This window comes from Pagrus pagrus, assembly GCF_965226575.1.
Source record: "Pagrus pagrus genome assembly, chromosome: 18".
Lineage (NCBI taxonomy): Eukaryota > Metazoa > Chordata > Actinopteri > Spariformes > Sparidae > Pagrus > Pagrus pagrus.
The window spans coordinates 3,141,032-3,168,263 of NC_140202.1; the positions used below are offsets into that span (position 1 = coordinate 3,141,032).

Sequence of the window (27,232 nt, forward strand, 5' to 3'; positions counted from 1 at the left end):
TGTCGCCTCTTCTCTCCTTGTTTATTTATTTTCTCTTCCTTTTGTGCAGTACGTACAGTAGGACACATTCTTCCACAAATATATTATTTATTCTATTCTTTATCACCAGTTTGAGCACTGATGTTTGTTACCTCCACCTGTGTGTAAGAGCATGCGTTGATTATGCTCACTCGGGCGTGCATTTGTTCCAGCTGGGCCAGGTGTTGTCATTTGCATTTGCCTATTTGAGTGAACCATGTTTCTGCCCTTAAGTGTGGTTACAGTTCAACAAACCATGCTCAACATGTCAAGATGCACCGAACACATCCTGATTGCACCTCTACATCACTGCAGCAAGATTTAAACTTCAATCCCCAGAAGTCAGCAAAGACAAGATTTCCAGTTGATTTGAAATTACTCCTCAAACATTTTCAGCCAACAATAACACAATACAATCAAACACACAAAAACAAACAAACCAAAGGAAAAAGTTGGAAAGTTTGAGAATTGAGGATAGGAAAATACTTCACCTGTGTGGTACTGTGTTAAATGAGGCATTTTCCAGTGTTTTCTGATGTCAGCATCAAAATGTGACAACTTCCCTCATCATCTGTGATTAACCCTGACAGGAAGCAGAGACGGGTGGCTGGCTGTCACACCGAAGCACTTAGAAATTGAGATCTGCCCACCGGCGTCAGCAGCTTGACTTACAAGTTAGCACCGTTCCTACAAACCTGCAGCGGTTTTATCCATGACTCAACTCACAATCAATCCATAATTGTGACAGGACTTAACCTTAATTATACACTGTTTTTTTTATTTTTTATTAATGGACATAATTTGGCCTTTGAGTTAATAAGCCTTTCATGTTAATAAAAATGTCTTGATGTTAATTAGAATCTGTCTTGATGACAAATTAATTGGCTTTCTGTGTGAAGGCCATTCAGAAAGTCCACAAATGGTTTGAACCCTGTTTGCGGGCAAGTGATGTTTTTTAAGCTGCCAGCATCAGATGCATGATTCATCAGATATCTCTTAATACTTCAGAGATGTTTTCCAAGTCTAAACTAAAATCAAAATAATGTGGTTGTTCTTGGACTGGAATATTACGATTAAATGTGCAGTTTTAACCCAGTGTTTTTTTGCCAGAAGAAAGGAGAATAAACAAGACTGTTTGCCAGGAATATGACAAAAGGGGAGTTACCATGTATTCATACTGTACAGACTGACCTTTTAAAATGCCATCCTTTGACCCTCTGCTACAGGAGAGCAGTATCACCACTGCAACTCCACCTACATACGTGAATTTTTCTTCTGCTGAGGTGAATGTACTTTAAGATTTACCAAGAACATCTGGAATAATGGTGCAAAAAGGAAGAAATGTTATGGGTAAATAAATGTTATGCATAATTTTGGGTGGCGTGAGGAGATGTGGTGTGAAAGTAATCCACAGTCAGTTGATGTTTTGCATCGATTTGTGTAAACAGGAACGATGCAGTGCACTCCAGCTTTGCATGGCTGTACGATGCAAGATAAAATGATGTCACATTAAGCTTGTTTTCGAAGTCTGCTTTGGATGTAATCCAGCTAGCTTAGCATTTACATCCTGCATACATCAGCGAGTACATTACAACCTGACAGGAGACAAAAACGAGCTTCAGGCCAAGGCTCTTTATGTAAGCCTCATCCCAATATTCTCCCAAAACAGATTTTACAACAACAAAGAGTTTTGGAATTTAAGACGTCTTATTACCCTTGCATAAATAATGCATCCCCCCTTTGTGTACTTGTCATGAGCTAAAATATTCTATCTCGTGTTTAGCACTGGAGGGCTCAACTTACACAGTCAATTACTGTATGCGGCTTCATCATATATCTTGCATGCAAATGAGACTATAAATACACCAACTCATCTCTCAGATGCATCATTCTGCCGGGGTATTAAACAGTGTGCTGTGACAAACTATAGGTCTCTCACTGTCTCACAGCGCTTCACAATGTCTTTATCTCCTGCCATGAGAGGTTCAAACTGAGTTTTCAGTCGGAGTAAGCGAAGTGGGTGAATTGAAAAAGGGATAAAAGTTTTCACACTGGCTGGCCAAGTGTAAATGAGAAAGAGAAATAGATGTTTTTACCCAAAGAAATAATAACCATATCCATATTACCCAAAAATTGCAAGGGGAAACATACTAGTGTGTTATTTTTAGGGCTGTATTCTCCTAGTCGACTGGTCGATTTATTGGTCTATACGTTTTGGCTCGACCAAAATTCTGATTGGTCGATTTTTGGCGTGTTAATTACTTTAATTAATTTACGTAAACACGTAGCGGGTCCTCTCCATCCCAATGCTGTGTGTCCTGCATATGGCATATTTGACTTCATCAGGAGGAAAGTACCAAGTGCTAATGGGGTTGTTTTCAGAGCACCCCTGTTTCAGAGGTAACAGTGTGTCTTCAGAGCACCCCCCTTGTTTTCACTATTTTGGATTAGCCCAACCCACTACAGACAACAGATTGAAGAAGTACTAGACGGCCAAGGTCCGGTGGTTTGTTAAATATTTATTTATTTTTTAAGCATTTAATTTACAGTAATTCCTATTCTACCATGTCAGACATCAGCAGTGTGGCAGCATTTTATAAAAATAGAAAATGGAAAAAAATGAATGCAAAGTTAGCAAACAAAAGTTTGTATCTATCACAGCTCGACTACAAACATGGCATATCACCTAAAAACGGTAAGCTGACTTGTCTGCGTTAGGTTGCTCCATCCGTTTTAAGTATATGAACATATCAGAATTGGCACATTTCAATGTTTTAGTCTAATAATCGGGCGCACCCGCCCGCAACGGCAGCATCCCCTAGTTCGTGTCTCAGCCACGAAGCTGAGCTCCTGTGTTCAGTCTCGCGAGGACACGCACAGAGCGGAAATCATAGCGTCTGTCAATTATTATAACATGACAAAAACAATTGTCTAAATATTCCTCAACAGTTATTGTGCTGATATCACTAATTGACATAGTATATTTTCGGAAACCGTGGGCTATGATATTGCGCAGATGCACGTGATGCAAAACGCTGTCTACCAAGAACCGCCCCTCCCCCCATTCTTGTCCTTTTTTACTGGTTTGATAGAGAAAATAAACTCAAACTTACTCACTAAAGTGTTAGCCGTCTGTCTGCACTTATTCCCCAAGATGGAGATATTACTTGTAATTACAACCCAGACTCTGATGCAAACATTTCTTTCACTCCACTGCTCATAAGTTGGGGTCATTAGGATAGCCTATGATATGAACACTGCATTGTCTGTCTAGTTAGCACACTCTCTGCCATAGAGAGAGATAATGCAGTAAATCTGAATTTCCCAGATCACAGTGTAATAACTGAAGTTAAGCTTTTCGCACCATTCAGTAGCTAGTGCTAATTTAAAATGTTGTTGTTACTGAATTATGCACTGGCCAACTACAACATTAAAAGCTCCAATAGGTGAAGTGAATAACATCGATCATCTCGGAAATTTTGGGTCCTTGCTTTTCTGTGGATGCCACCCAAACACCATTGGGTGTCAGTGGGTTGTGCCAGAACAAGTCAAATCCAGGGAGGGCGACAGATGTTTGATCAGATCAGATGAAGTTGTGGGGAATTTGGAGGCTATTTTGACACCTTTAGCTCTTAGTCATGTTCCTTGGGTCCTTCCTGAGCAGTAGTGTGGTGTGGTGGCACAGTGTATTTCCCTGCTGGCTGTGGCCACTGCAATCGGAGCGTGCTCTTGCTATGAGTCTGTGTTCTGCAGCAAAGTTTGGGTGGGTGATGCATGTCAAACTGGTCTCCATGTGAAGGCTGGTCCCAAGGTTTCCCAGCAGAACATTTAAGTGTGACAAGATAATCAGTGTTATTCACTTCACCTATTTTTTTCCTGGTTGATTGGTACATGTGTTTGTAGCATAATATTTCTTGATGGTTGAAGAGATGCCAAAAATCCATTGCAATAATTGGGACTCATTTGAGAACAAATACTGCATTTTTTGGTTTGTGCACAATAATGTGCATGAGTAGTAGGCTATACATGCATGTCCTCAGGTCTGATCCCAGCAAATTCTTCAATATTTGTATTTCCACATTCATAGACATCCATCACATACTATAGCTGCTCAATGTAAATATAATTGTAATGTAATAACAGTTTTAAAATGAAAAAAAAAATACTGTGACCATTTGGCATCCCAGTACCCCCCCCCACACTGCTCTACCCCTGAGCCTCCTTTGCAGTGAGGCTGGTTGCAATGGGCCATGATAATGATTAAATGGCTGGTGGTTTGAGCCAGGGTTACATTAATTCCTTTCAAGCTGATTTTGCTCAAACACAGATGAATTATGTAGCAAAGGCCCACTGAAGCAATCCACAAGCTGTGTCACAGATGCTGCAGAGCTAAAGATAGAGCCAACAACAGGTCAGGCTCACCTCCCCTGCACAAAGCCTACAATGGTGTTAAAAACACAGTAGGTTCAATATAGAGCTGGTTCAAAAAGCCAGAAGAGTGTGTTGTCACAAAGCATGGATATAGCATATAGCAAAATAATACTGAAACTAGTCATGTACATCTAGAAGTGTGGTAATGTTGGAGCATTGGTGATAGGAAAATAGTGTTTTAAGTGGGTGAGGCAATGTGTTAGCTTGTGCACTGGTGTGTTGTGCTGTGGTGTGATTAAGTCGGTGGGAAGGAAAGGAAGTTGAGCACTGTGTCACAGTATTTGTTCAGAAACTTTGGTAAAGTTTGCTCAAAAATATATTTGTCTTCCTTGCGAACTCGGCCAATAGTCATCCAATGAATATATCTCATGTTTGCACCACTGGGGTGAGCTAGTTCAAACAACAGTGTTCTTAGTGCAGGATGTGCTCTCACAGTGGCTTGCTTAACTATGAAAAAGACTCTTGTTTTGAACATAGTTCTAGCATGAGGCCAATTGTTTGATGTCTACACAGGCCGTACCATATGTATGAAGTCGTCTTTTACATCAGGCCCAATAGTGTAAGGTGACTTTACACTTGGCTTCTTTGAAGCCATCATTCATTAGCATTCAATGGATTGCCCCGGTCCACCCGCCTAGTGCTCGGATCAAAACATTAGCAACAGCAGGGCAGAGGGACGTGCGTAGCATTCTCTCTGACCTCCAGTCTTTGAGACACCTCATTTGCAGCTCAGTTGTCATACAAATCCCTCCAGATAGATTATGTCATGATATACTCAGCAACCTGCCCTGCTATTATGACAGGTCTGTTTGCAGATGGAGATTAGATGTGATTTGGAAGGACAGTACACCGGCTCTTTGATGATCTAGATGCACATGGTAATAAGAGTAAGGAAGAGCACAGGCTTTGCAGAGACTTGTGAAAGACAAGACAAAGTCAGTGGAAACTAATTTTCTCACTCCTGAAGGATGCCTTCACACCTAACCTGTTTGGTCCAGTTAAAATGAACTCAAGTCTGTTTGCCTGGTTAGTAAGGTTCATTAGGGCTGGTGTGAACGCTGCCAATTGAAACTTGGTGCAGATCAAACAACCGAACCAAGACCGCTTAAAAAGGTGGGACTGGTCCACTGCATACAGACTGTGGTGGTTTTGTCGTGTGAAAGCAAATAAATTAACAACAGGATTTTGATAGATATGTGATTTTAGCACAGTAACAAATTATTGATAAATCCATCTGCTGATCGGAAAATCTGTTCAGGAAATGATCCTACAATCGATCTGTATATACCATGAGACAAGCCAATAATTTATGCAAATCATTTGGTAACCATGGTCAAACATGCGCAAATCATTGCAGGTATTTTCCCTTATTAAAAGGTCAAAAGTCCATTAACAAGTGTGTGACAGTACTATCAGTGGAGTAATTTCAAAGTACTTTTAGGCCAGATATGTAATCAATGACAAGCTAGCCCGATAGATGCAGGATTTCTGAGGCCAATACTAATATCGATATTTGGGATTTTAAGAAATCTGGTAACCCTATATTGACCCACATTTACATAAACTATCTCGTCAATGATCCAATAGATTTGATTTAAAAAAAAAAATTGCAACAGAGATAAATGCTACTCAGACATTTTACTATGTAAAGGGGAAACTGTTTCTTAATGACTCAAACCAAGTTTGACAATTCATAGTGTAAGTTTGTGTTCAGCCAAGACATACATTGATACATATTTGCAATAAGCAATTACATAGATATATTGGCCTGAATCTAGGTCTAAATTTTAGCTGCAAAGTTTGGCATTGCTGATGTTTGGAATTGATACAATTTGCAGAGCTGGATATTATGATGAATTTTAACTTGAGCACAGACTTGATGGTCACAAGCATATACTTGATGGCTGTATACATTTCTTAATTTCAAGGCCTGCAATTTGACAGAATCAATCTTTTGTGTGTGTGTGTGTGTGTGTGTGTGTGTGTGTGTTTGTGCATATGTAATTAGCTTATACATTGTAGATGTAGTATCTGGCCAGAAACACAAACATGCACATCTGCTGTACTGGGAATAAGATGTAAAGAGTGAACCCTCGAAACACTCATCATCTCCCTTGATAGCAATAAGAATTTACATTTGGATCTGGCTTCCACTAATCAACCAACCATTCCCCTGCTTATTTTAAAAACATGTTGCACTGAGTAACTAATATGTAAGAAGATTAAATAAAATGCAATTCCATCTCTCTTCTTGTAGAGGTCCAGTTGTGGCTTTGGTTTGGCATCAGCTGTATTCTCAGTGTGGCTCAGATCAAATGACTAGCAACACTTACATTTATCATCTGAAGCAACAGTGTTTGTATGTGTATAAACATGTTTTAGCGACATTGTGGGGACATAAGTCACACACTGACGTGGGGACTTGCCTTTCTTATGGGGACAAAACCAAAATCCCCATAATGTAAATCATTAAATTTTAGGGTAAAAGGCCTTTTGGATTAGGGTTAGGTTACTGTTAGGGTTAGGATAAAGCAAGTCGTGGTTATGGTTATGGTAAGGGTAAGCCTCCAGGAAATTAATGTAAGTATATGTAATATCCCGAAAAGTGATGAAAACACCACTGTGTGTATATTCTATGAAGCTGATGTTCTGTGTCTTGTCTCATATGGCAACTGAATGAATGTATTTGAGATCTGTGTGTCTACACATCTGTGTTTGGTTAACAGTATGTATTTTATTGGCATGTGAAGTGTTATTCACAGTGTTTCAGCAATTCCTGATGTTCCCATACTGCTGGATTATTGCGAATGAATCCTTAATACAATTCAGGCCTTGACAGACATGATGCTGACTGTGCTGTCTTTCTCATCATTAATCAACAGTAAACTGGGGACACAAAGAGCTTAAACACTCTGCATTTAAAGGATTTCTTGGCGTCCTCCATCTGCTTTGATTGACCCCTTAAGAGGACATAAATGACAGGATGCATTCTTGATTGATTACCTTGATGCAACTTCTTCTGAATAAAGTATTCAGTGACCACACAGCTTAATTAACTTCCCTTTAGGCATTTGGTTGCTCACATCTTATTTAAGGTATTTGACATTTCTGAGCAGTCACCACTTATTTTACATCAAGACAGCCACAGCAGATGCACTGCAGAACTTTAAAAACAGACTTAAAAAGGGTAAAAGCATGAAGTTGTGTATCAAAACTCTAAGCTGGACAATCATAATTGTAATTTCAGGTTGTAAATCTGCATTAAAAACATACTGAGCATCACTGCAAGAAGCTGCAGAGTGATAAAGGAACTCTTTGTGCACACATAGTTGGAGAACATATTTTCCAGTGTGCCATGTTTCACTCTGTTACATCAACCATAATCTAGAATGACAGCTGTTGATGACCTACGCTACATGCAACAGCAGTGTCTCAATTATACGGCATGAAATTGTAACTGTGTGATTTCTGGGTGAACTTTCATAGCTTCATGCGTGTTTACACTCGAACAATGTTAAGATCACCACAAGGCAGTGTGGGCACTCAGGCTGCTGTAGGTGGGTATAGGGAGAAATAGAGAATGCTGCTTGCAGGCTCTGGAATCTCATTAACCATATTGTGCAGCCAGAATCAAAGCAGAGGTGTACTTGGCACCAGCTAACCGCTACATCCAAGGAAGTCAGGAAATCTCTGGGGCTTAGTAACACCCTACATTGCAGAAAGAGCTTGTCAATGGGATTTTGGGAGGATATTCTGCAGCTTGTCAGTGTGACAGAGGCAAAAATCACATGAAATAACACGTGAAATTCATGAAGTTCATGAAGGTCTGTTTTTTTCTGAGCCAATAAAGAGTCCTTTCCAACCAGGTAAGTTGGTTTAAAGGTGCAGAGGGGCATTTTGGCCCTCTGGAGAAAGATAGTTGATTGTTAAGTCAAAGACGTTCTATGAAAAGAGACCAACCAGGTCCATAATGCCAGCGATGGTGGTTGAATGGCACATATCCTACCCCTCTCCCCCAAAAGCCAATCGTCTGCTTTATCACAGCTGAACTGGGAAACGTATCAGTCAATTGTGTTGTTGCACTGATGCAAGCACACAGTAGAGATTCATTTACATAGAGGCCTGGTCTTGTTAGCCCGAAATAACTGCCCAGGGGTGTTGCCAAGAATGCTGCTGAGTGGTAAGACTTGCCTGAAATGACTCTAGTAAAGTCTCATTCCCAGGTTAGTACACTATTGGTTGTTGGTGTTCAGCAAGAACCAATGATTGAGTATAATTTCTGAAATACTACTTTGGGTTAACACAAAGGGACAGTATTTGACAACCTGGCATTTAGACTCAACAATCAGCTATCTTTTTCTGGCCGACTGCATCACTAAATGGGCCTATTTCTTCCATCAACAACTTGCATCAGCAAATGTAAATTTAAACTGGCCCTAGTGACTGTTGCTGCCTTTGTTAACTAAAATGGCATTGTATCACTAATATACTAGTATCTCTGCAATTTACTCCTCCACCCAAACTAATTGTTATCCCTCTTCCTCTTTAAAACAATGTCTTTAGCCAACTTTTTAAAATTTCCAGCTGAATTGTTTTAAAACAAGAATCTTGTAAAAGGGGTCCTAAATATGCATTACACTGAGCTTAAAGTCTGATGCTAAAGCTAACATAACCCAGGCAAAGTCAGCATGTTGTTTATGTTAAAGCAGTTTTTTTGTTTTGTTTTTTCAAAGATAAAAAGACACCTGCCACAACTCTTTGCCCTTTTTTATTGTAAGAAACTAAGTAATGTTATATAAAGAAATTATACAGCAAAGTTTCTCTCCAGAAACAAAATCTCAGTTATTCTGGGTCACGTATCAAACTCACAATGGCCTGCTCAATGCTTTCTGACATGTAAGATGAATTCAATTTTCTTTTACTAGCCAAAATTGTCCACAACAGACTGCACGACAATCCCCAGCACCATTCTGTGTTAAAAACCATCCCAGTCTCCTGCTGAAAAAAATCAAAACAGCAGGACGATCGGGCACTGGGTAAGATGTTTCCATGGTTACCAATACAAAAATATCAGTCAACGATCAATCACTCACTTGAAAAAACTGCAGTCAAGAAGTCAGCTCATTGGGAAAGCTCTGGCTTTACCCCTGATTTTTTCAGATGACACCTTCAGTGACTGAGTTAAACACCCCTGCTCTAGATGAACCACGCACTTCTTCAACAGTTTTCATTAAAGAAAGAGTACTAATGAAAGCCGTTGACTGCACATCCTGTGGACTATCCAGGACATGCAGTTCTGAAGAAAGATGTCCCTGTTAAATTAAATAAAAATCATATATACTGTATATATCTAGAAACCTGGGTGAATACAAATCAATGCCTTTTTTGTAATTTGGGTGAACAGACGATTTAATTAGCTGCACCTCTCTTTTAATGCAGAAAGTGCCAAGGATGATCATTTTCAGGGATCAAGCAATGTGCATTTTTTTTGTGTGTGTGTTCCACTGCTGTGACACACCACGTATTATCCAGTATCACACTTACACCATTTAATTTGGTTTCACTTGTTCATGGCCATTAGACTGCAGTGTCTTTTCTTTCAGCCAGTTGGATTTTGTGTCATTTAGTGTTTTACCCCAACCGTCTGATTTGGCAAAGACAGAACTTTGGCAGATGCAGACATTAAGAGGAGTCTTGTTTTAGCAGAAAGATGTATTGTTCTGTAAAGAGACCACTAATTGCATTGAGACTTCAAAATTGCTTTTGTTTACTTGCTTCGGCTGGCGCAGCCTGGAGCCAGAACACACACTTTTTTACCAAAATAAACATTATTAAACCTTGTTGTGTCTACCTTTCTCTCCCTCTCCCTGCTTTTATCTTTTCCCATTAGGATGAGAGGCAGCAGTGGGTTCTGGGAGGACATGTGCTCTGACATGGTCGCAGAATTTTAATGAGATGTATGAATGGTGTATTATTGGACACCAGCTATCCCCTCCTGTCATACGGCTCACTAACAGAAACAGATTGTCAGAGAGCTCCTTTCCCAATGTGTCTAAAAAACATTATGGAATTGACTCTGTCTCCTTCTGACCCTCACGTCCTCATATTTTTATTTCACCTTAAACTGATTTACCCATCCTTTGATTCTACAGACTGATATCAAAAACTCAGAAGGGTATAATTACCAAATTGAAAGCCAAAATACTGTTTTTTGGCTCCCTGCTGCACTCCAAAGTGCAGTTTGAATGTTTGCTATTTTAATTCTTCTGTGGTCATGGCCAACTGTGAACTTCTTCTTGGCAGATTACAGGGCAAATTGAAAAGGGCAGAAAATCATCCAAAAATATTCATCATAGAAATGCCAATTTCTTTTTCTTCAACTTTTGATAAAAACAACCATCAGCCATAACTTCCTGTCACTAACTGTCCTACTGTGCCTCTTCCTTCTTTAGGTGACCTGAGAGATCCAACAGAGACAAATGTGAAAACTATCAAGGAGTGGTGTTGTACGATTCAGACCCCACCCTCTAGACATGACTCAATATGTGTTTGGATACCTGACCTGACAAAACCACTGCTCCTGTTGCTGTGAGTACCAAAACAAAATGCACCCATTTGAAAGAGGACAGTGGTTAAATCATGTAGACATCCATCCATGAGCATGGCCACTTGTCATGGTTTCGGACATTAATGTAGTATGTACACTGATGTTATGAGTGATATTTTAAATGACAAAATAATACTGAGGTACAGATGCTATTATTTAAACCACACTTGCGTAATCCGGGATATTCCTGTTACTTGTCACATGTCATTTGGAATTGATTCAGATGTTTTGCATGTATAGTAAATGACAAAGTTATCAAATTCCTCCATGATTATTAAGCAAGGAGCTTAAGTGGTGTTTTGGCCAGATCACTCATTTGTTTTATGATGAAGCAATGGCACTCACCCATCAGTATGGTTTCAGGCACATAATAGGGAAACAATCAGCTTTAAGCGGTAGCTTGATTTCTTAAACACCAGGTATACAAGAAATCTGGTATTGGTCGAGGAAGGGCTTTAGGAAAAAGACTTCTTAGAGAAAATAATGTCTTGGTAACCTACAGTAAACATGTACCTGGGGTTTTAATCAACTTCTTACATGTATATACACAACACATCCTCATACCTAAAAGACTGAATGGGTTGCCAATGAAAATACACATATGACCGTTATACCGTTGATTTTTGGTTTCACAAAGTATATGAAAAGTCCTATGTTTGTTTGACCCATCTATCCACCACATCCTCCTCCTTTTACAGACTTTGTGGCTCCTAATATTCTGTCATCTGACTTCATCCTCTGCTGCCATAATTATTACTGCGGTCATGAGAGGATACTGCCTAGCAATAAACATAAGTATGTATCGTTATAAGCTGCTTGCACTGTGAGATATAGTCGTTTTTTCTGATGAGAACGGGCTAAATATTCATGTGCTTTTCAGACCTTAGACTGGGTAACATGTTGACAGTAGCGTATTCTTGATTTTAAAAAGGAATTATTCAAACTAAAACTTAAACTGACATAAAGCAGTCTGTATAAGTCTAAATAACTGGGGTTTTTCGCAGGTGAACTTTGACAATTAAAAAAATTCAGACACATCTGTGCAGTGAAGAAAGGTTAGTTTTCACCACAGGGCCTCCCTTTTACTGCCATCCCTGCAACGTACACACTCAAAAAGGAAGCAGCATCTTGTATCCAGCCTGTGTTATGGACTTTAGTATCTAGTATAAGTATTTAGTATTTAAAAGTATCTGACTATATGTGTGCTTGTGTATATCATAGATCACTAACCTACAAAAGATCACTTATTAAATTGGATAACCCTTAACCTAAAATATATTCCTACATTTAATGCTTAAGTTAGCATGTAGCACTGGAGCCTATACAGTATAGTTAACTGTGTTTGTATGGATGAAAAGTGTCTTTATACTTTATACACGAGAAAAACTCAGCCAAACTTTTTATCCCCTTAAGACAAAACATGTCAAATTTTGAAATGTGACATTCTTCACCAAATCTTCTGTCACATTCATTCTGTCTCTTAGCAACATCCTGTCACTTCCCTCAGCATTTGTGCTGCCTGCACCACAGCGATTGGATGATATATATCACTTCAACAGGACAAACACTGAGCAAAACCCAGAGCGTTCTGATTTTCAAAGTTGGATTAGGGTCTTAAGCTATCTCCCCAAACTCTTCCTTTTCTTCCTTTCTCATTCTATCATCTTCCCTTTCTCTGAGAAAATTGGCGTCATTTACTGCTGTCACTGCAGAGCTGATTGTCACCCATTATCCCAGGGACAAAGCTGCCGTGACATTGAGTTAATCCGTGCTTGTTTCAATTTTGCTTTCTGGGGAAGAAAACAGATAAAGAGTTCAGGTAAGTGATGGCAAGGATGCTCCATACCCGGGGCAAAAGTGACTACAATGATTGGGAAGGTTGAGAGAAAGATAAAATGCAATCTGCCAGGCAAATTGGGTTGATTCCCTCAAAAATGTCAGGGACGTGTTGGGTGGCCTTGTGAGGTTTTTGTTTCTGGGGCTCATGGAACGCTCTTCTAAGACTGAAACTGCTTGCCAGAATGTCAGGCACACATACCGTAAAAAGATATCCGCAGTTTGACTAAAAGGAACATTTCATGAAATCTAGGGCAAGGAAAGTAGTGTAGGCAGAGACTGTCTCTCATCAGTATATCTGCAATCATCATCACTATGAGGCATAAAATACATAAAAAAAATATGACATAAAACGTTGCAGTAAGACCTAGTAGCTTCTGTGAAATGTGAAATATCATCTGTTAAACTCAACATCATAGATAAAGCTCTCTCCAGGAGTCTAATTATTTTCTATCATGTGCTGCATTGTGAATGTAGACTAAGCTTACTTAATTACATCCACGAATATAAGATAGTGATATAGTCTTCTATGTATTGAAAAGGTCTTGGTCACTTTCTGAAATAGAAAGACTCTGAAGTCACATTGCCTTGGAGTAAATGTTTCATTATGAAGTTGCTTAAGTGCTATAAGGGCCGAAAACTTGAACCATATCATCTTCATTTGCCATTTACATTAATAACAGTGTAAAGGAGAAACCATTTTACATGTCAAAGCCAATTTACTAGCTAATGGTACTCCACCTGTGAAAATAGTTGTATAATGTCTTCTGTGGCTCTGGACGAGTTTTGTCAAGTCTTACAAAATTACTCAAGTGAAATCACTTGAGTAATGAGGTTGTACATTTACACTTTTAACAGAAACCCTGCGTTATAAACTGGGGCTGTGGAGATGGAAAGACATAAGCATTAACCAGGAAGGGATAGTCTTAATGAAGGGTTATATTGACTTAGAATATGGGAAATGTAGGATCAAGGGTTTTTGGAGCTTGACCCTTAATTGGGATTCAATGTCAAGACATTTTGGTCCAGGCTGCATTTAACTTTGATCACTTTTTTCTCTCTTTTTTGTCTCTTACAAGGTCTCTAACCTTATACATTTTATTATTGTTATTTTTTTTATTTCTGAGCCTCATTCCCAACTCATCAAAAACTGATGGTGGTGGCGGCCAACCCATCCTACAATCCCAAAGCGGTTTCTGATGAGTTGGGAATGAGTATCAAAATTCAACTCTCCTTACAAATAGCACCTTTAAGGCCCCAGCATTTGGACTTGCTAAATTATGGAACACAATCAATTTATTTCAGTGGAATTGTTACAATCAGTGAATTTGACTTTGGCTGTAGAGTAATCTTTTTGTGTTTGACTCAAACCAAGGTGAACATTGACAAATAGCAGTGTCCTTACAGTGCTGACAAAGCTTTTTTGCTGGAATTCTAACTGCCCCACAGAAGAGGGTTTTAGAAAGTCATGAGACAGAAGGCGTTGGTACTGTACAATTTCTTTTCATAAAGTGAGGCTATGTAACAACACAATCTTCCTTGTAAATTGAAGCCATTTTCATTTGTAAAAGCAATAAAATAAAAGTCCACACATCAAAGGTTTCTCTACTGCAGCCCAACAACTTTCTGGTTTTGTTAGCTATGTGGAGGAAGTCTATAAAATACTGTATAACTAACATTACAAATTCAATTTATTGCCTTTATGACTCTTCTCTTGCACTACTGTAAGACTAGATTTACCATTTTCCATGCCAAATTGGCCCCTGTGACTTACTTGGGAAAGCATTTTCCCCCTCTCTACAGTAGTTCACCAACTCAGTGGTACCCTCAAACTGACAGTGTAGCTGTGGCATGGGAGGGAGGTATATTTTCTGATTGAAAATATTTGAAAGAATAAATCACCCTATTTCTTGTATGATATTTCTTATTTCCCTATTTTAATTCTACTTATTCTAGTAAGACTAGTAGTAGACTGGCTTGCCCCACCTTGCCTCTATCTGTTCCTCTCTCCCTGTAGCTTATGTGTCAGCTCTGTTGACTTCCTTCATCTATTTTATCAAATCAAATCAAATCAAATTTTATTTGTATAGCCCAAATTCACAAATCACAGTTTGCCTCAGAGGGCTTTACAATCTGTACAGAGACGACACCCTCTGTCCTTCGACCCTCGATTCGAGTGAGGAAAAACTTGCCCCAAAAAAGGCCCTTTTAACAGGGAAAAAATGCGGAAGAAACCTCAGGGAGAGCCACAGAGGAGGGATCCCTCTCCCAGGACGGACAGACGTGCAATAGATGTCGCATGTACAGAGCAGATCAACGAGATCACAATGTATTCAATTATAAGCGATGGTTGACAGGAGTGAAAGTACACAAAGATGTATTACAGCAATAATGATGAAATGCACATGGAAATGTGATTACTAGTGATAACAGTAGTAATGATCAATGGCAAGGATGGTATGTAGCAATGCAGTACGATAATAGTAGTGGAACGTATGTAACAGAGATGTGACTAATATTAGCGACAGTAGTGGTGGGTGTCAGGCAGGGTCATGGCAGTAGGTGCATCCACGATCAGGCAGGGCCATAGCAGTAGGCGCATCCACGATCAGGCAGGGCCATAGCAGTGGGAGCATCCACGATCAGGCAGGGCCATAGCAGTGGGCGCATCCACGATCCACGACCCGGGCGCGGCCAGGATCCAAGGGAGCCTGTAGGACTAGAAAGCACAAGGACTCCGGGGAAGAAGCAAGTCAGTGACATGCAGAGATGGGGCATGTATACAGGCATAATGTATACAGATGGAGAGGAGAGGGGAGGAGAGAGAAGCTCAGTGTGTCATTGTCCCCCGGACTAGGCCTATAGCAGCATATATAGTGAGTTGGCACCAACAGGCGCACTTGCAAGCTTTTACAAAACAATGGCAGAACTAGGCCTACATTAAACTGCAGTGGTGCACCACAATCAAATGTTGGATATTTCACCTCACTCTCTCTGTTTCCCTGCAGAGCATGTGTGATCGTCAATAGATTGGAGGGGTAGAGCAAGGCGAGAATGTCCACTTGATCAATCACATATGGAATCATTCTCTTGGATTGATAATGAGATAGAAATAAAAAAAAATGCTAAAACGGGTCGCCAGATATACTTAATATGTCATAAAATATACAGCCAGCCCAAGTGAAATCTATTTTTGGAAAGCACTGTCATGTTTATTTGAGAGAGGAAGGTGCTCCAGCACTAAAAAATCAATATGTGGTCGCCAATTTTGATATTATGGTGGGATGCCACAAATAAATGAATGTATGGGAACCCTGTGACTATCCCTGCAAGTAGTCACTACAACAGCTTCTAACACTTCCTATTTCATGAGGGCGCTTGTATGACCTTCGCTGTGCCACTTTCTGGTGCGACAGGGAATTCATAAGATACATTAGCAGAAATGCAGCACTTATTGCCAGAATGCTGGCCAGCCTCAAATTTGATTCAGACATTTGGCAGTGCTAACAGATCAATCTGGATGTAGGAAGAATTTGGCGCATGAGAGCAACGCTGAGACGGCACTCAAAGCAGTGAACAAACCTAATAAACAAGACAAATATGTCACCATTATTGCTCTTTAATACAGAAGTCTGTCTTGAGCAAATATCTGTACCCATCTGTCCCATCTGCTATGATGGGAACAGTGAAGTAGTAAAATGCCTCTTCATAGCATATTATTGGCAAATTAAGCAATTAAGGAGAAATAGATTCATAAAGCACTCTAAGATCACATAATATTAGTACTCAAAAAATAATCATGAACATTTTTAGTGCTGAGGAGACACATCAAACTGAACATGAGAATTGCTTTTCTCCTCCGTCCCATCTCAGCAGGATATCAAAAAGATGATAGCAAGTTAATATCACTGTGTGATCTATTGATTGCACTTGTCAGCTTTTACAATCTGGCCTCATCTATTGGTCTGCGCCCCCTCGGTTTCATTTAAGATTTGTGGGAGCCGAGGTGAGCCCGTCCTCTACCTGACAAACTACAGCTCCCTCATCCATCCAGCCCTTGCTGCATCCAGCCTCACCACCCCTCTTACAGCTGCACACGAGAGCCCTATCATGGTTCACTAATCCTCCTCATTAAGGCAGGCCCCAAGGCTCTCATTACTGTACATCTATTCCCACAAGCCTTGTACCAGACTCATGACTTTCATCTTTGGCAGCATGTGCAGATGTCATGAATTTGCCATGTGCAATATAGTATGTGTGTCAGGATTTTGATATCTTTGTCAGCCAAGGGACCAGATAACACGTGGAAAGGCAGCTGCTCTCGCTCCATCTTGGTGTTGGTGGGAAAAAAGCACGGATTGCACTCACACTCCTTGTTATAGACTCATACATGCGCCTTTAACAATTTCTTTTTTTAACAGTCAAGCTGGCGTTTAGCACACACTGTATTCAGGCTGAAGTATTTTCCTTCTGGACTCTTTGTAAGCTTTTTCAGGATCAATACCAGTCGCGGAGATAGTAATATTATGTGTGCATGTGGTGTTTGAAACTCCAGGTTAAGCCTCAGGGCAGCGTCCATCTCTGCATTTATTGCCGTTATTCTTTTATCTTATAGTAGCAGAGTATTCACATACCAAACTCGCCCCAAGGCTCTGAGAGAGTATAAAACAAATGTACTTTTCATAGGCAGAAAAAAGTGAGGTTTCTTGACAGAACATAATTCAGTCCAGTCCTCAGTTTGTATGAAGGTTGTGGCAGCACAGCAAATGCTCAGAGGATCTATATTAACCTCACTTTGAAGTTACCCGTACAAGCCTGTGAGCTATTTGGATTTCCTTATTAAAAGCCTCTCTGATTCATCTTGGAAACAACTGAGACCAATTGGAAGCTGTGTCGTCGGGGTCCAACCTGCATCTGAAATCCTGGCGATGCAGCACAGCCATCCAGTAACATAACTTCCACTGACAAAATGACGCTAAAGCTCCAGTGACAGGCAGCGGGAAGATGGTTTTGAAGAATGCAAATCATCCACTGTGAGGCTGAATCACAAAGTTGAGCAGCTTTAGCTCTCCATCAGAAATACGCTCTGAGTTACGAGGTGTTCTATTTATAAGTGAATTGTAGTAAGGATGTTTTTTAATCCAAGAGGGGGAGGGGAATGGGTGTGTAATACTGAACCATAGAGAGGAGCTAACTGTGTCTGACAAGGTATTAAACTGAAGAAGCAGAGGTGGCCTAAAGGTGATAATAGCTGAATATTAATGTTTAGACAGGGTTTTTCTACATACGCTGCAAAAAATGAAGCATATATTTGTTGTGTGGAAACTGTGTAACTGCAACGCTTTGGTTTTCTTTATCTAAATACTTGAATGAAATATCCCATGGCCCTGTGAGAGGCCTTACTGGATATTCAAACAATGGTTGCTACCTACAGTATATACCTGTATATGTTGTACAGTTAAACTAGCAATAGTCAAGTTTTTTACTTTTTGTGTCATTGTGAAGCAAAACGTTTTTTGCACAATGTAATGGCTATACACCTAACTCCTGTTCACCATGAAACTTATTTACGCAACTTCCGGCGCATCGTGTCAGTTGAACTGAACTGGCATTTTCCATGGTAGCAGAACACTAATCCTCTTTCTTAGAGCCATTGGTACAGCATCTCATTTATTCATGAAGATCTAGGTTAGCAACTTTATTGTGTTAATACGCTAATATAATATTTAAGCTCACTTAGACAAGACCATGTATGAGGGCTAATGTCACTGAAGGCAGCCATAACAAACAGCCATTCACAATATAAAAGTTTCATGCGGGGAAGACGGCTGGAGTGACACTATGAATTTGACATTGAGTTGTATTAGTTATATTTGTGATTGATTGTGAGCAGTTTTGAAAACTCTAAATCACTAACTAAAAGTACTGCTGGTAGTGGTGGCCTCGTGGGTGGTTCGTCACAGGAAACTGTTTTGATATGTAATGAATGATCAGATTTCATATGTCATGGCTGCCATCAGTGGCACGAAGCCCTGCTCTTGGCTGGACAACCCTGAAATGCAAAACATCTCACTTTGTTTCCTGTGATGATTTCATTTCAATGTCACATCAAAAACAATTATTTTGGTTATAAAAGGGGCAGTATGTAAGAATTTTAGTTGAAAACATTACAAGAAATAACTGCAATTATAAACAGAATGTGAATCAATAGCAGTTTTGACATTATGATGTCTTGTGTTGCAGGGCAGCTACAGTTAGCAGCAGTAAGCAGTTACTCTGGTGCTACATTTTTTATTTATTTTGACAGAGTTCGTGCAAACACAAGGAAGTACACATAAAAATGTGTGTTGTATTTTTTGTGAAAGCCTGACCTAAGATCAGAGTTCTCTGCAAACATGGGAACAGGTTCTTTGTTCAGGTAGTTTAGTTCAGAGGCATACATTTGCACATTCACATTTCTGCAATATTTTAGTGTTTCCTCTATCCACCTACATACACAAACAGCATGTAGAGTTGTTGGAGATCGTGGTGCCCTCTTAAGCCATGTTCACATCAAAAATAGCCCTGTATCAATAAAATGCAAGAGGTCTGCATTGGTGTAGGTGTTCTGCTACAGGTACCAGTGAAGAGATGAAACCAAAACCAGGGAGAACAGGAAGTCTAGTTTGAAGGCTTATCAGACATCAACAGAGTGCACAATAGTTTGTACCCCTCCGAGGCAGGATTTTACTACTCAAGAAGTCAAAAATGAGTGTACCAAGTTATCGATTCTCACCTCTGCCCATGTAGTATCTACCATAAAAGATACAAGGCAAACATATTGCTGGATGACTTGTGCTGTTGCCAGAGTTTCACCAGATTCCTCTTTTTACCCCATGCATCTCAGCAGATCAATACAGTGCTCTCATTGGCATGAATGAAAATGCTGCATACATTTGAAGCAGTGCCATTATTGATCTAAATGCGGCCTTATTGACTTATCATAGTCAAACCACAAGTTTCTAAAGTTAAAAATCCCAGAAAATGATTTCAGTCACCTCCAATCTGTTCAGACATGCTCTCACGACACTTAAAAATGAAAATATTGAAGTACTTAGCTGCAGGACTCTTTACATCTTCCCTTTGAGCTCTTGTGTTTAGTGATCCTCCATTGAAGAGGGCACTTATCAAAATACTTTTAAATGCATGTATAGTTGACTGTTTTTCACATTCTGAAGCTCTGTATCTTTGTTGGCATCCTTTTCATCAGGAGAGACTAAATCCTGGAGGCACTTGAAGGCAGGAGAACAAAGCATTTAGACTCAGTGACGACAATATGCAGCTCAACACTGATGCAAGGAGCAATGTTGCTGCCGTACTGCCAAATGAATGAATCAATTTGTGGCATTAGGCCACTTTTGCCTCAGGTTTTTTTTTCTCAAATTCTCAGCCCTACCTTCTGTTTCTAATTTCCTGCCTTTCTTATTTTCAATTTTACAGAACATTTAATTTTTATAATTTGACACTCATAGTGTATTTCATTGGGGTAACATTACCTGAGGGGTAGAAAGATGGACTGGGATTGCACAGTACACATGACAACCATTAGCTACAGCTACTGCAGGATATTATTTAAACTTTGCATGGCTCAATGCTGGCCCACACATCCACCAACCTCCTGGTGAAAAAAGACTCCAGATGGCCGGTCCGCCTGTGTCATCCAAACTGGAGTAAACATACTTGTACTCATCCATGCTTAGACGTCAGGGATGACATAGTTTGTACTTCTAAACAGGCCACAAAACTTCTTAGCCCACTTCAAGATCTATAATGGAGAAATGATGGAGGTTACAGACTGAACGTTAAACAAGTGATGTGCTATTAGTTTATTCTCAGTGGATTAGTTCTGGTTTTGCTTGGAAAAAAACAACATAAAGTGTCATTGAGTAGTTGTTTCACCACAAATGTCCTGAACACCTTCAATACTTCATGGAATATATTTGATTAGTCTGCAGAGCAGCACTGGCAGCATGAACAGAATTTGTCGTAATGGCTTTCCTCCATTTGTTGTTTTAATGATCCAATTTGTAAGAAAGTTGTTTTTTCAGTGCCTAATCTTAACCAAATGTGTTAGTTGCCTTAGCATAGACATACCTTTAACCATAGTAAATAACTTGTCTTCCCTAACTGTAACCATACTATAGTTGCAATGACTTGCTATTGGATGAAATCTGCAGGTTTGCATAATTGTCCAATACTAAGACCCTTGCTTATCATGGGAAGCAACATTGAGTGAAACAAATTATTATTATTATTATTATATTATAAGTGTAGGATCTAGTGCCTTTGGCGCTTGACCCATACCAAGGCCTGAAGCCAAGACTTTTCTGCCTCTGCTGCTTTGAATTGATTTCTTATCAGGGATGTCAGTAGCTCTGTCCAACACTTTGGACAGACTGAAATATCTGAATAACTACTGAATGGATTGCTATGGCAGTTTCTACAGACATTTATTGCCCAAAGGATGAATCCAACACCACTAGCGGGCAAGTACAACCTCTGCTTGAAAAATTGGTACAAAATTTCATTCAGACATGCATGTTCCCCGGATACTGTATCCCAATGACTTTGTTGATCCCTGACTTTTTAACATTAGTGTTGTGAGCATGGTAACATGCTAATATTAACATGTTGCTCAAAGCACCACCACACCTATAGGCTGCAGGCTTTGAGTTGCTAGCATGGTTGTAGACCATTAGTCCTAAATCTGCCTTTCTCTGGAAGTGAAATAGTAAACTGCTAATCTATTTACAATAAATATACCACACACCAAAAGCTAAAATGACAATGATGAATAGAAGTATAAAGCCATATGACAAGTAAAATGGATGAAAGGTTTGAATATAGTTGAAAATCATTATACTTTAGTGACAATTAGTGACAAAAACTGTATAAGATTTGGCAAATTATTGCTTCAAGGATTCAGAAATAAATCTATTCTGTGCTCACAAAACCACCAATTCAACACACATCCTTCAACCTACCTTGTAATCTTCCTCTGTGTGTTATCTAAAGCACTCTCAGCATAACGTGTGTGCTTCTTAGCCTTGATACTCCTTTAACCACACTGGTTGGATATAAGTGGCCGCAGATTTTGAGAGAAAACCACATGGGCTGTGTAATGACAAAGTGTGTGAATTCGATAAACCCTTTTCTCATGGGCACTAGAACCACCCTTGCGGAAAATGTGATTACACTTGTCCACAGGAGGTGCAGTGTGGGACGTTGTTAAAGGGGGGAACTTTGCTTGTCACAGAGGCCACAGTTTGTCTGTTGCCTCATTCCCACTGACAACTTTGACATGCGTGTAATGTCCGAGGAATGCTGTGGAAGAGGCGTTTCTGTCCATTTTCTCTGTCTGCTTTTAAAGCTGAGCATGAGCCAGTTGCTGATGACTCAGTGATGAGTAATGCAGATCACCATGTGTTGTAGCCTCTTTGGTGTGTAAGCAAAATTATTAGTTTTATCACTTATTCACTGGCCCTTCTGCTACTTTGTTACTACCATAGGCTTTAGAGAACGGTTCTCAAAACCTTTTCATGGGCAGCACGGCAGTGCAGTGGGTGGCACTGTTGCCTCACAGCAAGGTCCTGGGTTCGAGACCCGGCTGAGGCAGGGCCAATCTGTGCAGAGTTTGCATGTTCTCCCTGTGCCTGCATTGGCTCTCTCTGCATACTCCAGCTTCCTCCAAAGACATGAAAGCTACTTACTCTAAAATTGCCCATAGGTGTGAATGTGAGAGTGAATGGTTGTTTGTCAACCCTGTGATGAACTGGCAACATGTCCACGGTGTACTCTATAGGACCCCTGGGGGTGCTTGGACTCCACTTTTAGAACCACTTAACCTTAGAAAGGGCCCAAATCCTGTATATTTTGTTCTTATGCCCAAAAAACGTTATGGCTGAGACCCTAACCCTAACCCTGGAAAACAAGTTAATAAGGGAAAGCATATGTGTTGTGCACATGTGTTAAGACCTCTTAAACATGTGGACAGGCCATGCCTCTTGCCCATTGGTTGAATGTGTTAACCAGGGGAAACTAGGTTCTTTGTCCTGAAACGACTAATGTCATTCTCTTCTGTGAGACACTTCCCTCTGGCTTTTGTGTGTTTTTGTAAGTTACTGTTACGTGTGACCAGGTAGCAGTAGTCTACCTGTATGTGTGTGTCCTCTGTCTCCGCCCTGCTCTGCCTGAGCTCAGGTGCTGGCAATCACCTGAGCAGGTTAAAAGGAGGCAGCCGCGGGGCGGCTCTCTCTCTCTCTCTCTCTCTCATTTGCAGGTGTGGTGCCGGAGGAGGGAGGTGGGCGCTGGTCGCGCAGTCTTTTGTGGTTTTCCTGATTTGTGTCTGCTTTCATTTCCCTGGCCTGTTAGAGTGTCCAGGCTTTGTAGTTTTCATTTGGGTTTGAGTTCCTGGTAGTCCTGTTTTCGTGTCCTTATTGTTTTCCCTTTATAGCTTAGTTCTTGTGGTTAGGCAGTTTAGTCGGGAGGAACCCCGGATGCGACGGTCGTGGCAGGCTGGTCTGGGGTCTCTTCTCTCCTTTTGTTCATTTTGGCCAGGAACTCCTGCCCCTTTTATTTTGTTTTGGGTTGTTTAATTATCGGGGTTTATTGTGTTCGGCTACGGCCGTTTTTGCTTTAATCAAATAAATCCTCTTTTGTTATTGACTGTGCTGAGTCGGCGTCCTTTATATGTTACTGGCCTCGTTGTGTTTGAGTCTTTGCTTTTGTTTACGTTAGGGCCGTAACATATTTGGGGGCTCGTCCATTTCGTGTTGGGTCTTCTCTTTTGCGGACTCCAACCATGAGTGCCGGTGTTTGTTTTGTAGGGTTGTGCAAGCCTACCGGGGTGACTTTGTGGTGTGCCTTTGTTGTCACTGACACGTGCGTGGCTTGTTTGTTGTTGTGATTGTTGCGCAAGCTGTGTCGTTGTGACGTGTGTGTTGGCACTGTCGTTCATGGTAGCTTTGGTTTGCTATGTGTTTACAACCTGTGTGTTTGTCAAACAGCGCACTCGTGCACCGTGTTCTTCTGGTGCTGTCGTTTTTCCTTTTCGGTTTGGCCGGTGTGTTTTTTTTTTCCGCGTCATTATGGCGTTCAATGCCGAGGAATTTGTCGCTCACCCGACACTAGAAGAGTTTCATTCATTCACTAAAGAGCATTTAATTTCTCTGGCCAGTTTCCTTGAAATCCCTGTGTCTAGGCAGATGAAGAAACAGTCTATTAAAGCTGAACTCTTGCCTGTATTGGCTGAGAGAGGTCTCCTGTTGTGTGAAGAGACTGTGGAGGGTGCGGGTGCAGACTCAGATGTGGGTGAAGCGGTCCGTCTCAGGGAGTTGGAGATTGAGATGCGCCGTCTTGATTTGAAAGAGAAGGAGTTGAATAATAACATGGAGGTACGGAAGATGGAAGAGGAAACAAAGAGGCAGGTTCGCCTAAAAGAGCTGGAGCTGCGGCAGTCCTCTTCATCTCCGTCTTCCTCCTCCTCCGGTGGCTTTGACGTCAATAAATGCATCCGTTTTGTTCCGCCTTTTAATGATGAAGATGTTGACAAATACTTTACCTTATTTGAACGTGTCGCTAATACCTTGCAGTGGCCCAAGCAGGTGTGGCCTTTACTTTTGCAGTGTGTGTTTACAGGTAAAGCTCAGGATGCCTATGCGTCTTTGCCATCTGATCTGAGCCTTGATTATGAGCATCCCGTCTCATACTTCTCAAAAAAATTCAATTGGCACCACCGGGCGTATTCTACCATTGAGAAGGAGGCGTTGGCTTTAGTTCTGGCTCTGAAGCACTTTGAGGTCTATGTCGGTTCTGCGAGTTTTCCCACTGTCGTGTACACGGACCATAATCCTCTAGTTTTTGTTAATCAGATGCGAAACTCGAACCAGAGGCTAATGCGCTGGGCGCTTTTCCTGCAGTCGTTCAACGTGGAGATCAGGCATGTTAAGGGGCGGGACAATGTCCTGGCCGACACGTTGTCGCGCTGTTAGGCTTGTGAATGTGTTTATTGTGTTTCTTTTTGGTTTTTCTCACGTTCGCCTCCCTGATATTCACAAGCTCAGGGTGGGGGTGTTACGTGTGACCAGGTAGCAGTAGTCTACCTGTATGTGTGTGTCCTCTGTCTCCGCCCTACTCTGCCTGAGCTCAGGTGCTGGCAATCACCTGAGCAGGTTAAAAGGAGGCAGCCGCGGGGCGGCTCTCTCTCTCTCTCTCTCTCTCATTTGCAGGTGTGGTGCCGGAGGAGGGAGGTGGGCGCTGGTCGCGCAGTCTTTTGTGGTTTTCCTGATTTGTGTCTGCTTTCATTTCCCTGGCCTGTTAGAGTGTCCAGGCTTTGTAGTTTTCATTTGGGTTTGAGTTCCTGGTAGTCCTGTTTTCGTGTCCTTATTGTTTTCCCTTTATAGCTTAGTTCTTGTGGTTAGGCAGTTTAGTCGGGAGGAACCCCGGATGCGACGGTCGTGGCAGGCTGGTCTGGGGTCTCTTCTCTCCTTTTGTTCATTTTGGCCAGGAACTCCTGCCCCTTTTATTTTGTTTTGGGTTGTTTAATTATCGGGGTTTATTGTGTTCGGCTACGGCCGTTTTTGCTTTAATCAAATAAATCCTCTTTTGTTATTGACTGTGCTGAGTCGGCGTCCTTTATATGTTACTGGCCTCGTTGTGTTTGAGTCTTTGCTTTTGTTTACGTTAGGGCCGTAACAGTTACATTATGTTCTCCAATATATTGTATCAATACATTTTATCTTCAGCCCAAAAACATTTTGCATGTTTATTGGTAAGATTGCAGAAACCACACTGTAAACCCGAGTAAGTAAGCAGAACTCAAAAAAAGTGAGGCACTCAGTTGCCACAATTTTTTTGAGTTCATAAACTCAAACATTTGAGTATATCAGAGCTTAAATATTTGGAGTTTATATTAAATGTACTTTTAAATTATAATTAAATTAAATAACCGATTAAGCCAACTCAAAATTTTTCAGTACATGCTACTCAGAATAATCATTCATTTTTCTCATTGCAATAACTCAACAGAACTTAATCATTTCAAGTATGAAAACTCAGGATTTCATGTTCAATAAACGTAACATTTATTAGTTTCTTCTATCAATCTTCTGATTACCCATAACTCAAAAACATTGACTTGTTAAAACTCTAAATCATTTACCTCCAAACTTAAAATATTTGTGGCAACTGATTGCCTTAAACATATCAAGTACTCTTGACTTAAAAGACAAACAAAAAAACACATCAAATTAAAAGTCAATATTTGTTTCTATTTAAATGTTTAGTGGAAACTTTTCTTGCCCAGTCTTTTAGCACAAAATATATGAAATAAAAAATAAATAAATAAATAAAAAATTACAATTGCATTGGGCCATCTGGCTGTGAACCTGTAGTGCATTAACTTAAACATAAATTGCTTTTAACTCTTCATAATTCTAAAAGTGCTACCATGTCAAAAGTGTATGTTACCTACAAAGGCAATATCAAGTCTACTTCGGGCCATCTTGTTTATAATTTAAGATGAACCATGTAGTAGCGGAAAATATTTAAACTCAGAAAAGCTAAAATTAACATTAAGATAAGATCTTGATGTCACAAATAGCTAAACTGTTAATACAACATTACCAGGAAGGCATCAGCAAGTCTTGGGTGGTGACCAAAAAGTTGAGTTTAGAAAGATTATTTGCCCACACCTATGCCTTTTAGCACAAAATGAAACATAAATAATATTTGAAAAACAATAGTAATACAAAAATAATAATTAAGAATTAAATTGAGGATTAAAGAAACAATTACAAAGGCACACTTTGGGCCATCTGGTTGTAAACTTGCAGTGCAGCAATGTACTGTAAACAAATTGCTTATAAACTCTTCATAACTAAAACTGCTCAAATTTCAAAACTGTACATTAACATGTACAAAGGCAGTGTGTAGCCTTCCTTTGGCTATCTGGTTTAAATCTAGCATATTTAGGGTGCACTGTTTAGTTTTAGAAAAGAAATTCAAACTCAAAAGCAAAATTAACAATATTAATAAGATAATAAAAACTATTTAGCAGCTTCCTGTTGCGGCCCGCATCAGATTCAAGACCATGGTGCTGGCCTTCAAGGCCGTCAACGGAACTGCACCCATCTACCTCCAAACACTGGTCACACCACACGCCCCAACGCGAGCACTTCGCTCTACTACATCAGCTGGCCGGCTAGTACTGCCATTGCTGAGAGCAAACAAAGGCCATTCAGCGAAGTCGGGACTCTTCTCTGTTCTGGCGCCCCAGTGGTGGAACGAACTCCCGACCAATGT

At 40.4% G+C, this 27,232-nt stretch overlaps 1 protein-coding gene across 2 annotated transcripts in view; it reads left to right on the forward strand.

The window, feature by feature from the left end:
* The window catches only part of LOC311273584 (leucine-rich repeat and fibronectin type-III domain-containing protein 2), a 158,843-nt gene that overhangs the window by 70,776 nt on the left and 60,835 nt on the right, over positions 1–27,232 (forward strand). For both annotated transcript variants that reach the window (XM_084380703.1, XM_084380704.1), the window contains exon 3: positions 10,902–11,037. The gene's annotated coding sequence lies outside the window, so the exon portion shown is untranslated. The remainder of the gene's footprint in view (positions 1–10,901; positions 11,038–27,232) is intronic.